Source organism: Panthera onca, chromosome F1 (genome assembly GCF_046562875.1).
Source record: "Panthera onca isolate mPanOnc1 chromosome F1, mPanOnc1 haplotype 2, whole genome shotgun sequence".
Lineage (NCBI taxonomy): Eukaryota > Metazoa > Chordata > Mammalia > Carnivora > Felidae > Panthera > Panthera onca.
This window is the reverse complement of record NC_138355.1, coordinates 13,284,250-13,298,132: the sequence shown is the minus strand read 5'-3', so window position 1 is coordinate 13,298,132 and position 13,883 is coordinate 13,284,250.

Here is a 13,883-nt window from a genome sequence, read left to right as displayed (position 1 = left end):
TGTGTTGGATTTATTTTCTTAACCGTAGATGTTAATATTTGTGACGCTTTGTTTCATTGCTGGTGAAACCCTTTTGCGTTTTTATTTTAGCATGCTGTTAAATCAGCCCTTGGCTGTTTCAGAGCTTACGGTGAATAATCTGACTTTTTCCTGTTGGTAAACAGCTCATCGTGTCCTAACACTTGGGGGGGTGGCCAGAATGCAACCTTTGTCAGGGGGCTTTCCTTGTGATAGAATTAAGTTGATGATGGGTATCTGCTTTTCTACCCTTACCACTGTTGTGAGTTTTGTCTCCATCATATTATATAAAAACATACCTGTATTCAGGTAAGATCCAGTTATCACATAGGAAAGTCAACCGCTTTTTCATAGCAGGTGCCGGAGATCCCTTTACAATTCGATGTGAAGACGAAGTCTCTGTTATGTTCTGACTGACCACCAGAGGGTGCTGTAGACCACTTTTCTGGAGACGCTGGTTTCTTGTTTCTGGTTTCTTGGAGATGGGGATCAGATCCTTAAGAATGACACCCTGGGCCGGGTTGTGGGTGGACGGCCTTGATGAGAGGACACTGGGGCAAAGGCAGCCTCGTAGGGGCAAGGGGAAAAGCAGAGGCTTGGTCTCATGCTGTTGCTGCTAGGAATTTATCACTCCCTCCATGTCATTTGCTTCGGGTCCCTTTTTATTCCACCTATAGCAAAAGAGGGACAGCGTTGCCCCCTCAACCAGATAAGGGGTGAGTGTATCAAATGGTGACTGGCTTTTTGGCAGAGAGCAAGGCAGGCCGTGATCAAGAAAAGAGAGAATAACTGGGCACCTGGGTAGCTCAGTCGATTAAGTGTCCGACTTCGGCTCAGGTCGTGATCTCACGGTCAGTGATTTCGAGCCCCACATCGGGCTCTGTGCTGACAGCTCAGATCCTAGAGCCTGCTTTGGATTCGGTGTCTCCCTGTCTCTCTGCTCCTCCCTGCTCATACGCTGTCTCTCTCTCAAAAATAATAAACATTAAAAAAAATCAAAAACAAAGAAAAGAGAATAGGGGCGCCTGGGCAGCTCAGTCGGTTAAGCGTCTGACTTCGGCTCAGGTCATGATCTTGCGGTCTGTGAGTTTGAGCCCCACGTTGGGCTCTGTGCTGACAGCCTGGAACCTGCTTCAGATTCTGTGTCTCCCGCTCTCTCTGCCCCTCCCCCGCGCATGCTCTGTCCCTCTCAAAAATAAACTTTAACAAAAAAAAAAAAAAGAATAAAAGTAGAAAGGGAGTGGGAACGGAACCTGAGCCCAGCTGGCTGCATTTGGTGGATGTTGGCTTTGGGTCTGTGCTTAGCAGGTCAAGGCTGTTTGTCTTTACCAGGCCGTGGCCGATAATTGGCATTTACTCTGTCTTCTAGCCCAGGTTCAGATTCCTTGGAGGCATGAAATGGGGTGGTGGCAATCCTTTATGAAATGCGGCAGGGCCCAATGAAATCAATGCACAAATAATCTGGCTTGAGGTTGTTAATGTCATGGCTCCCTTCTTAGTAATATTCAGGCTGAAGGTCACAAAGTAATCGAAGAGCAGAGCCTACTTTCCTGTAGTGGGGCATGTTTTCAGTTTTAGTAATGAAAAAAAAAAACCAAAAAACCATTCTCCTTTGTGCAAAGCTTGTAGGTCAGTGTTTTTTAGGGGAATTCCAAACTGTCACTTCAGAGCAGCTGCTTTATAAATTTTCATCTGACAAGACCATTATAATGTAAGTCCTTTTTGGAATCAAAGGAGGTATAAATCAATGAATAAAACTTTATCTTTTTCGTATATATATATGTGTGTATGTATATATATATGTGTATGTGTGTGTGTGTGTGTGTGTGTGTGTGTGTGTGTGTATACATATCTGTATCTGTGTGGAAACATTTTTTTAAGCTTAAAAATTCATAATCTCACCAGCCAGCATGGCTGCAAATACTTTGATGTGTTTTCTTCCAATTTTTGTGTCCATGAAATATTCAAATGAGATCAAGATCATGCTGTTTAGTGATCATATATCACACTTTCACTTAAATCATAAGCTTGTTATGTTACCAGAAACCATTCATGAGGACAGCTTAGAATGGCTGCAGGATATTTTGTTAGATTGGGGTCCTCCGGGTACCAAATAATGGTCTGTATTAGCGCTCTGTTGCAGGAAACCTCGTCAAAGTAGTTGAAGCAAAAAGAGTTCGCTGATCTTAAAATATTCCTTTCGAACTCAGTCTTCCTCTCCTGGCTCCTCTTTCCACTGTGTTGGTTTTAATTGCCGCCAATTTAATCTTACGGCAAAGGGGATACATCTTGCCCGGTGAGAGAATCGTTCCTGAATAATTCCTGTGTCCAGGAGTGGGCTTCCCCCATTGGCTGAGTTGGGTCCTGTGTCCTTCCCTGCAGCTGGGGGTTCAGAACGACAGGGACTGGGAGAATTTTGAAGCAGGGCTCCTGAAAGAAAAGGAAAAGTTAGGCTAATGAAAGGGACACTGGACAGACAGAAGCTAAGGACTGTTGTCACTTTCTCCAGTTTTTTTTTTTTTAATGTTTAACACAAGCAGGGGAGGGGCAGAGAGAGAGGGAAAGAGAATCCCAGGCAGGCTCTGCACTGTCCACACAGGGCCCCGTGTGGGGCTCGAACTCATGAACCACAAGATCATGACCGGAGCCGAAGTCAAGAGTCAGATGCTTAACCAACTGAGCCACCCAGGCGCCCCTCACTCTCCAGTTTTTGAACATTTAAGTGACTTCCAACTCCTCCCTGGTATAAGAGGAAGCTCTTTCTGCATAGAGTGTGTTCCACATCTCTGTTTATTTCCTTAGAGAGATTCCTAGCAGCGGAATTCCCAAGCCAAAAGCTGTCAGTACTTGGTCCAAATTGCTCCTAAGAATGTATATCGATTATCAATTAGTCCTGCAATCGACATGGGATAGTGCGCACCTAGGGCGCTGAATTTGATAGGTAAAAATAACATGCTTTTAATTGACGACTCTTAGGTTACTGGTAACACTGGACATTTAAAAACTCAAATACTAGTTGCTTTCCTTTGCTTCATATATCAAGTGGCAACCCGTAGGCTGAGTTTTCTGAAAACTAAAGGTTATGATTGTCATAGGACTTGATTTTACAAATAAGTTCATCCACAGCATTTTATCTCATCCTTGCTTGGGACACACATTACTTTCCCTTCTATAGGGAGGGAGTTGGAGTCCCCAGATGGTTAGTTTGGGGGTGTTCACGCCATCGCACCTCAGGCTGGCTCCTTAGCTCTGTCCCTAAGAATCCAGTGACCCCTCAAGCAGCTGGTTCATATGGGTCCTTTGAAGAAATGTTGGCATAGAAATGGCAAGGGTCACATGTCAGAAGAACGCACGTTTCACAGGTAGCGCACTGACATTTTGGGGGCAGACAGTGCCAAGTACAGGAAAGGGTGTGAGCTCAGGAGCCAAAGGGCTGTGTTCCGATCCCGACTCCACCACTTAGCCGAGTGGCTCTGGCAAGTGCTCTGCTGGAGGTCCCTCCTGTAGGTGGGCGATTGGCATTGGTTAGTCTCCGTCACCATATTACTGTGCGGGATGGCCCGAGGCCACCCATTGCGTCGATGAGCTGCTCAGCCTGTAGAGGTGCAAAGAACTGGCCATTTTCTGGGTAATAACACTGCCAGAAGGTCACGCCTGTCGTGTGTTAGTCACTGGCCTCCACCGTGCACGGGGAGCAGACCCCCCGCGCCCCTCCATGTGATGGGTGTGTGCTATGTCCAAGGACAGGAGAGGGGGGCAGCTCTGGGACCCTGTGGTGAAGCCTGGTGAGAGGTCAGGCCCCCCAGGCCAGGAGCTAGAAGAGCCTGGGGACTGCAGTGTGATCAGCGGTGGCTAGAGGTCCCTGTGGAGCTGCACTGAACTGTCCAGGGAAGGTCGCCCAGAGCAGGGAAATCCTGTTCAGACCTCTCAACCCAGGGCCAGACCAGCCGCCCTGCTGGAGTTCAGGGCCCCTGTTTGCCTATTTTAACTTCCTTACCTTTCCCTTAAGCTGGTGACCATCCTAAGGAGCCATAAAGGTCTAGTTGGGGACCCATCTGTCCCTGCCCAGCAGCCCCCAGAGGTGGGCTCCCTTCAGACTTACTCCTCAAGCGAGACACAGGTCTGTATGGCGGAGGGGCGGGGGGCGGATCCCCAAGGTCCAGGCTGGGCTGAGAGAGGACTTCCGAGCCACCAGCTGCCCCCATCGCGTGCAAACTCAGTTGGTCCTTCCCCTTGGCAAATGACCAAAATACAGGCTGCATGAAGTCAGAGCCTCTCCGGAGCAATCGGACGGGGTGGAGCCCTGCAAACCGGCGGCAACCTGTGAAGGTCTAATTGGCCTCATTGAATGATTCCTGAATCAGGCAGCATCTCATCCAGCAAGTGGAGGGGAGCTCCCAGGAGCTACACAAAAAGGGGGGCTTCTTATAGGCAGGAAGGGGCAGGGACAGGGAAAGCGTGGATTACCTCATCTTCCTCTGGGGGAACAAAAGGGCCTTTGGGGGAGATACCCTCACTGGTGCTGACCAGAAAATTCCAGACTGACCAGTTAAGACTATGTTCGTGGAGAAGGCTGAACTGCAATTAGGTTAGGTATTAAGCCTCAGATTGGTGATGTGGGCTTAGCACAAGGGACTCCATTTTGGGTCTGTTGTGTGTGTTTGTGTGTGTGTGTGTATGTGTGTGTGTCCCTTATCTGGAAGCCTGGACACAAGGCCGTCATCTGGCCTGCACCCTCAGTCTAAGTGCCGCAGGGCTAGGTAAGCTGGCAGGGCTGAAAGGGGAGGGCGCCGGACAGGCAGGAGTTGTTATACGTAAATACAATTTCCAGCTGGAAGGCAACACGCAGGGGCCATCTAGTTTGGCCCTTCGGTCTTTTCTTTTTGAAGACAAGAAGAAGGAAGTACTTTGCTTTTTTCATGCTTCGATGACAAACACGAAGACGGCCATTTTTTATCTGACAGATACTGACCCAACTTCAAGTATGTACGAGGCACGGCACCAGGCAGCCCTCGGGAGCCGCTTCTCTGGTGGAGGAGCCCAGACCATCTCTGTTGATTTCTCCGGATGTTTTCCAGTCTCAAGTAATAAAAAAAAAAAAATCCACCTCAAAGTTCGGCCCCTTCGTCTTTGAGCTGCAGACATCAAGGCTCAGAGAGGCAAAGTGATTTGGTCGAGGCCACCCAGCCAGGTAAGGGCGAAGCTGGGACCCTCTCCTGGGTTCGTGCATTCCCCCAGCCGCAGCTCCCTGCCACACCGCACTGAGGGGAAGGCCGTCTGGGAGAGTCGGAGGAGGGGATAAGCCATAGGAACGGTGGAGAATATCCGGGCTGTCAGATGCCCTGGCATCTCCTGGTTTGAAGCTCGCTCATGGCAGATGATGATTTTGGGTTTGCTCAGATGCCCAGGAATGGACTTGATAGGCTTCTGTGGCTACACTTATCGCCTCCACCAGCCCAGGGGCTGGATCCACATGGGGCAGAGGCAGTGTGTTCCAACGTGGTGCCCAAGAGCTGTGGGGTTCAAGACGAGGAAGCACACGGGGGCCCTGCCCAGGGGCGGAGACCTCCCTCCCTCCAGAGGACTTGTCCATGCCACCTGCCCCATCAGCAACCCTCCTCACTCCCTTGGGGCACCTGTCATTCCCAGAAGGACTTTGCGCACAGCATCTCGCCCTTGGAGTCCTTTCCCCAGGCAACGATGGGGAATGTCATCTCCCCTGAATGGTGTACATGGAACCAATTCTTCCCAACACCTATTCTGGGCACATAACGTATTTTACTCGTTCCTTCAATCGTCTGCCGAGGAGCACACCGTCAGCCAGCACGTGGTAGGGCTGGGATTCGAACCCGGGGCTCGTGTCTTTCCACCACTGCGGACCAGCACCGGGAAAACCTGAGTTCCAGTCCCGCTCCGGCCACTTAGCAGCCTTGTGACCTTGAGCAAATTACTTCATCTTTCCGAGTCTCGGCTTCTGTAACTATCAAACGGGAACTGTACAAGCACTATTGACTACCTTGCTGAGTCAGAACGAAGAGTAAATATGACACATACACTAGAGTGACTGGGGACGCAAGGTCCCCATTGAAGCAGAAGCAGCTCTCTTTCCCGTGGAAGCCCCTTGACTACCGATGGCAATTCGCAGTTGGTTAGAATTCTTCTCCTCCCCTGACAGCATCTCTTTAATTTTACCCACTTCCCAGCTTGTTTCTGCCATCTCTTGCCACCTTTGAAAATCTTTTAGGGGCGCCTGGGTGGCTCAGTCGATTAAGTGTCCGACTTCGGCTCGGGTCATGATCTCACAGTTCGTGGGTTCGAGCCCCGCATCGGGCTCTGTGCTGACAGCTTAGAGCCTGGAGCCTGCTTTGGATTCTGTGACTCCCTCTCTCTCTGCCCCTCCCCGCTTGCACTCTGTCTCTCTCTCAAAAATAAATAAACATTAACAAATTTTAAAAAAAAGATAGATACCAGGCGCATCTAATCTTCACAGAGGAAGAAGGAAGGAGCTTCTTACAGCTTCTCTTTGGGAGACAGGACTGTGAGATGGCCTCCAGAATTTCCATACGTTGGTGTATACGCCCTGTACAATCTCCTTGTTTATGGGAAGGGCCTGTGAATATGATGAGATATCACTCCTGCGATTATGCGATGTTATCCTGGGTGGGCCTGACCTAATCAGGTAAACCCTTTAAAAGCAGTTTTCTCAAGCTGGTTGCAGACGTGAGAGATGGGCTCGGGTTGGCCCGGGGGGAAGGCAAACATCATGCCATGAACTGCCTGTGGGGCCACATTCAAGGAACTGCAGGTTTTCCCTGGCTTCTGAAAACAGTCCTGCCTAACAGTTTGCAAGCAAGTTGGGACCTCGGTTCCATATTTGTAAGGGAATAGATTTTGCCAACAACCACAGACCTTAGAACAGGTTCCCGAGCCTCGGATGGGAACTGCCACCCCAGTCAACCTACCTTTATTTGAGCCTCACAGGAAGCTGAGCAGAGAATCCAGTCATGCTGTGCCTGTACTTCTGACCTCCGTTACTGTGAAATAAGAAGTTTGTGTTGGTTTAAGCCACGAAGTTTGTGATAATCTGTTATGCAGCGATAGAAAGCTAACGCAGCTTCCAAAAATCTCAGTGTGTAAGTTAGGATCATTTGGTGGCAAGCAACAGGAACTTACTCTGGGTAATTTCAGCGAAAAGGAAATCTACTGGAACAGTGTTCGTGGAGCCACAGACCACGAGCCACTCCTGGGATGGGTCCAAACAGGGGAAGTGAACAGGGGGGTGTTTCCAGGTCCTGTTTCACTCTTCTGGGGTGTGAATTCCAGGGAGAATGCGGCTGATTTGCTTTCCTTGATTTGGCAGCCTCACCAAGACAGTAACCGAGGGAGAATAGTTGATGCTTCAGAGCAAAATTGGAGTGACATCAGCAACATGTCTGAATAAGACATCCCTTGTTCATGTCCCACCCTTAATAACAATTTGGCATCAGTCCATGGACAAAAGTGCCCTTGTGGGAGCCATGGGATCCAGCACTATATGCCAAGGGATCTGAGAGGAGTCTTGCCCACCTGCGCATCAGGTAACAGGCAGACAGGTCTCAGTCCCTGCTGTGGACCCTACAGTGGCCCATGAACTAGCTCCTCTCAGCCACCATCTGGGAGCCCCTGGAAAACACTGCCTCAGTCACCCACAAAGAGAACCTTTGTGGAAGTCCAGAGACCAGAGAAGAAGTTGCAACACTGTTGGAAAAACAAGAAAAAAAAAATATGAGTTTGGGTACATCAAGGTGGTTAAGAGGAACAACTTGAATTTGCTTGCATCACCCCACCCCTGAGGTGGCACAGCTCGGGGGCTAAGATCTCTTGGCCCCTGTGATTTCTCCTGCGGGGGAAAGTGAGAGCATAGGAGTGAGTGCTCGGCTTTCCCAGTTGTGAGGGATGCTGTTACAGAGTCTCGCTTCTCTCTCGTTCCATCCAGGCTACTGAATCACCAGCTACATGACTTGGGAAGAGACTGGGGAGGTTGACTGGGCAGGAAGAGACTGGGCAGATAGGACACTTTGAGCATGTTAAAGGGATATGAATCTTACTAACTGCCTTGTGGATCCCATCAAGAAGCCAGCCCATGAGCTGCTGGGCACGCCTTGCCTGTAGGTCCCCCCCAGCTGGCTCACAGACACCCCAGTGCTCTGGGTGCCTCCCTACACACCTGGCTCCCCGGGTGTGTTCCTGATGGCACCAGTGCGGGCAAGTGTTGGCAGACTACCAGGAGTGTGCACAGAAGGCCAACCTGAATCCGTGGACCAGGGAGTGACCACAAACTTAGCTTTAGCACCACCCTTGGGAAAGTGAAAGGAGGCTCTCAGCAGGTGGCCTGGCGCGTCACAAGACCGAGAGAGGGCGTACAAGTTTATGAATTCTGCCACAGGCGGGAGCAAGGAGTGTGGAGCAGACATATCTACAGAAGGTTTGGGAAAGTCCCAGAATCCCTAGCACGGCTGATGGAAGATATTTTCCCCCAAAGGCAATTAGTAAAGACTGGAGGAGGTCACTGCTACTTCAGATGTGAAGACAGCAACACAAAACTCCGGGGAACATGAAAAAGTAGTGAAACATGACACCACCAAAGGACCACGGTAATCTTCCAGTAACTGATTCCAAAGGCGTGGAGAGCTGTGTTTTACCAAAGGATTCAAAATAGATGTTTTAAGGAAGTCACTGAGCTACAGGAAAACACAGAAAGACGATTCAGGAAGTCAATAAAATGAGACATGAACAAAATGGGAATTTTAACAAAGAGAAATTAAAAAAATAAACAAACTCTGGAGCTGAAGAAGACAATGAGTGAAAAATACAGTAAAGACCGTCAACAGCAAAATAGATCGAGCAGAAAAAAGAATCTGTGTGTTGGAAGACTGGAACTTTGAAATTATCCAGTCAGAGAACAAAGAGAAAAAAATGAAAAAAAGTGAAGAAAGTCTATGTGATCCATGGGATACCAGCAAAAACAAACAAAAACAAACACAAACAAAAACAAAAAAACAGTTTGTGAATTATTGGAGTCCCAGAAGAAGAGAAGGAGAAGGAGACAGAAAGATTACTGAAAGAAACAGTGGCCAAGAATTTTCCAAATCTGGAGAGAGATTGGGATGTCCAAGTTTATGAAGCTCATAGGTCATACGACAAACTCAAATTAAAGAGATCTTCTTTGAGACACATCCCAATAAAACTGTGAAAAAGAAAAAAATAAAGAGAATCTCAAAAACAACAAGAAAAAAGAAGCTGGTACCTTATAAAGGAACCCTTATAAGTTCATTAGCAGAGAACTTACAGGCAGGGAGAGAGTAGGACGATATATTCAAAGTGCTGAAAGAAAAAACTGCCAACCGACAATACTCTACCCAACAAAGTTAACCTTCAGAAATGAAGGAGAAATAAAGATTTCCCCAGACAAACAAAAGCCGAGGGAGTTCACCACCAGGAGACCTGCCTCAGGAGAGATGCTAAAAGGGGTCCTTCAAGCTGAAATTAGTAAGGTGAAACATATAAAAACGTACAACACACTAGTTAAGGTAAGTGTATATAGTCGAATTCAGAATACCCTCATACTGTATTATGGTGCTGTGTTAACCATTTCATTCTAGTATAAAGGTTAAAGGTCAGGAGTATTAAAAATAACTATAGCTATAATAATTTTAATAAATACACATTTAATAAATAAAAATGGGTGAATTGTGACATCAAACACATAAAAGAAGGAGAGCCTGAGTGGCTCAGTCAGTTAAGCGTCTGACTCTTGATTTCAGCTCAGGTCACGATCTCATGGTTTGTGGGACCAAGCCCTGTGTCAGGCTCTGCACTGAGAGCGCAGAGCCTGCTTGGGATTCTCTCTCCTTCTGTCTCTGCTCCTTCCCCCGCTCCTGCGTGTGCTCTCCCTCACTCTCTCTCAAAATAAAATAATAATAAAAAAAAAACATAAAAGGGGAGAGCAAAAGGGTAGAGTTTTTGTATGTGATTGAAGTTAAGTTGTTACTAGTGTAAATTAGACTGTTATATCTAAAAGATGTTTTAATTAATGTCGTCGTAAATACAAAGCAAAAATCTATAGTAGATTAACGAAAGATAAGGAGAAGGGAGTCAAAGCTTACCACTACAGAAAAGCATCAGTTCACAAAGGAAGGAAGCAAGAGAGGGAGGAAGAATCAAGGGAACTACAAACCAGCCAGAAAACAAGTAATAAGATGACGTTAGTATCAATAATTAACTCTACTAAATGTAAATGAATTAAATTCTTCAATTAGAAAACAGAGAATGACTGGATGAATTAAAAAAAAAAAGGCAAGACCCAACTATATGCTGCCTGTAAGAGACTCACTTCAGTTTTAAGGGCTTAAAGTGAAGGGACAGAAAAAGATGTTCCTAACAGGCAAGTCAAAACCTAAAGAGAGCAGGGGTAGTTACACTTATATCTGACAAAATAGACTTTAATCCAAAAAAAATGTAACAAAGATAAAGTAGATCATTACCTAATAATAAAGAGGTCATTTCTTCAAGAGGATATAACAGTCATAAATGTATACACATCCAATGTCAGAGCACCTAAATATAATTAAGTAGATACTAACGGATCTAATGGGAGAATTAGGCAACAATAATAATAGAGTTCAATACCCTGCTTTCAACAACAGACAGATCATCCAGACAGAAAATCAATAAGGAAACGTTGGACTGGAGCCACACTTTAGACCAAATAAACTTATCACACATATGCAGAACATTCCATCCAGCAGCAGAGAACACATTCTTCTCAAGTGCACATGGAATCTTCTCCATGATAGATCATATGATAGATCACAAAACAAATCTTAGCAAACCTAAGAAGGTCAAAATCATACCAAGTGTCTTTTCTGACCACAAGGGTATAAAACCAGAAATCAATTAGAAGAAGAAAACTGGAAAATTCACAAATATGTGGAAACTTAACCACATAATCCTGCACTACTAATGGGTCAGTAATCAAAAATTTCTCAGGATGCCTGGGTGGCTCAGTTGATTAAGCATCTGCCTTCAGCTCAGGTTATGAACTTGCGGTTCACGAGTTTGAACCTGGCGTTGGGCTCTGGGCTGACAGCTCAGAGCCTGGAGCCTGCTTCAGATTCTGGGTCTCCCTCTCTCTCTGACCCTCCCCCACTCGCACTCTCTCTCTTCTCTCTCAAAAATAAATAAACATAAAAAAAATTTAAAAAAATTTTCTCAACAAAGGAAAGCCCAGGATCAGATGTTCTCCCTGGGGAATTCTACCAAACATTTCAAGAATGGTCACCAATCCTCAAACTCTTCCAAAAAGTGGGAGAGGAGGGAATTCTCCCAAACTCACTTTACAAGGTTAACATTACCAAAGGCAAGTAAAGATATTACAAGAAGACTTTAGATCAATATCCTTGATAAACACAGACACAACAATTCTTCCTTTTTTTATGAAGTTTTTGTTTTAATTTCAGTATACTTGACATACAGTGTTATATTAGTTTCAGGTGTCACAAAAATTTTCAATAAAAATATTAGCAGACCAAATTCAATAGCACATTAAAAGAATTGTACACTGGGACACCCGGGTGGCTCAGTCGGTTGAGCGTCCGACTTCGGCTCAGGTCACGATCTCGCAGCTTGTGAGTTCGAGCCCCGCGTCGGGCTCTGTGCTGACAGCTCAGAGCCTGGAGCCTGCTTCGGATTCTGTGTCCCCCTCTCTGCCCCTTCCCCGCTCATGCTCTCTGGCTCTCAAAAATGAATAAACGTTAAAAAAAAAAAAAAAGAATTGTACACCCTAATCACGTGGACTTAGCCTGGGGACTCCAGGATAGTTTCACACATGCAAATCCATAAACATGATACACCACATGAATAGAATGAAGGATGAAGGTCATAGGATTATCCTGATAGGTGCAGAAAAAGCTTTTGACAAAATACAACCTCTTGTCATGCTAAAAGCTCCCAACAAATTGGGTATAGAACATAAGTACAAACCATAAGAGAAAAAAATTGATAAATTGGGTATTATCAGAATTAAAACATTTCCATCAAAAAATACCATTAAGAAAATGAAAAAGCAAACCATAGACCATGAGAAATTACTTGCAAGCACAGAATTAATATTGCTTGTTTTAACGTTTTTGTTTTTTTTTTTGCGTTGAGATATAATTCACGTAACATCGCACTTACCATTTTAAAATGTAATCTGAATGACTTTTACTATGTTCACTGTGTTGTACACTATCCCACCATCTAATTCTAGAAGTTTCTGCCACCCCAAAAAGAGACCTCTTACCTCTTCATCCCTTTTTATGCCTGAATCACATTCCATTTGGGGGATATACCACATTTGTTTACCATTCCCTAGATGGCTTGTTTCCAATTTGGGCCTATTATGATAATACTGTGTGGACATGTGTTTTCAATTCTCTTGGGTCTATGCCTAGAGGCATAATTTTTGTGTCCTATGACAACTCTGTTTGACTTTTTTGGGGAACTGCCAAACTGGTTTCTACAAAGGCTTTATCATTTTACATTTTCACCAGCAATGTATGCAATCCCAATTTCTTTGTTTTTTTAAATTTTTTTCTAATGTTCATTTATTTTTGAGAGAGAGAGAGAGAGACTGAGCATGAGCGGGGGAGGGGCAGAGAGAGGGAGACACAGAATCCGAAGCAGGCTCCAGGCTCTGAGCTGTCAGCACAGAGCCCGATGCGGGGCTTGAACTCACAAGCTGAGAGATCATGACCTGAGCTGAAGTCTGTTGCTTAACTGAGCCACCCAGGTGTCCCTGAGCGTCCCAATTTCTGTATACCCTCCCAACACTAATTGTCTTTTTTATTTTAGCCACCCTAGGGGGTGTGAAGTAGGATCTCACTATGGGTTTTTCTTCTTCTTCTTCTTCTTCTTCTTCTTCTTCTTCTTCTTTCTTCTTCTTCTTCTCCTTCTCCTTCTTCTTCTCTTCTTCTTCTTCTTCTTCTTCTTCTTCTTCTTCTTCTTCTCTTCTTCTTCTTCTCTTCTTCTTCTTCTTCTTCTTCTTCTTCTTCTTCTCTTCTTCTTCTTCTTCTTCTCTTCTTCTTCTTCTTCTTCTTCTTCTTCTTCTTCTTCTTCTTCTTCTTCTTCTTCTTCTTCTCTTCTTCTTCTCTTCTTCTTCTTCTTCTTCTTCTTCTTCTTCTTCTTCTTCTTCTTCTTCTTCTTCTTCTTCTTCTTCTTCTTCTTCTTCTCTTCTTCTTCTTCTTCTTCTTCTTCTTCTTCTTCTTCTTCTTCTTCTTCTTCTTCTTCTTCTTCTTCTTCTTCTTCTTCTTCTTCTTCTTCTTCTCTTCTTCTCTTCTTCTTCTTCTTCTTCTTCTTCTTCTTCTTCTTCTTCTTTTCCTTCTTCTTCTTCTTCTTCTTCTTCTTCTTCTTCTTCTTCTTCTTCTTCTTTTCTTTTACCCAGCCCCCAATTCCCCTCCCCTCTGGCAACCACCAGTTTGTTCTCTGTATCAAAGAGTCTGGTTTGTTGTTGTTGTTTTTTTTTTTTTTGGTCTCTTTTTCTCTTTGTTCATTTGTTTTATTTCTTAAATTCCCACATACGAGTGAAATCATATGGTATTTGTCTTTCTCTGGTTGACTTATTTCACTTAGCGTTATACCCTCTACATCCACCCATGTTGTTGCGAATGGCAAGATGTCACTCTTTTCTGTGGCTGAGTAATATTCTGTAGTATATGTATACCATATCTTCTTTATCCGTTCACCTGTGGATGAATACTTGGGTTGCTTCTGTATCCTGGCTATTTTAAATAATGCTGCTGGGGCGCCTGGGTGGCTCAATCGGTTGGGCGGCCGACTTCGGCTCA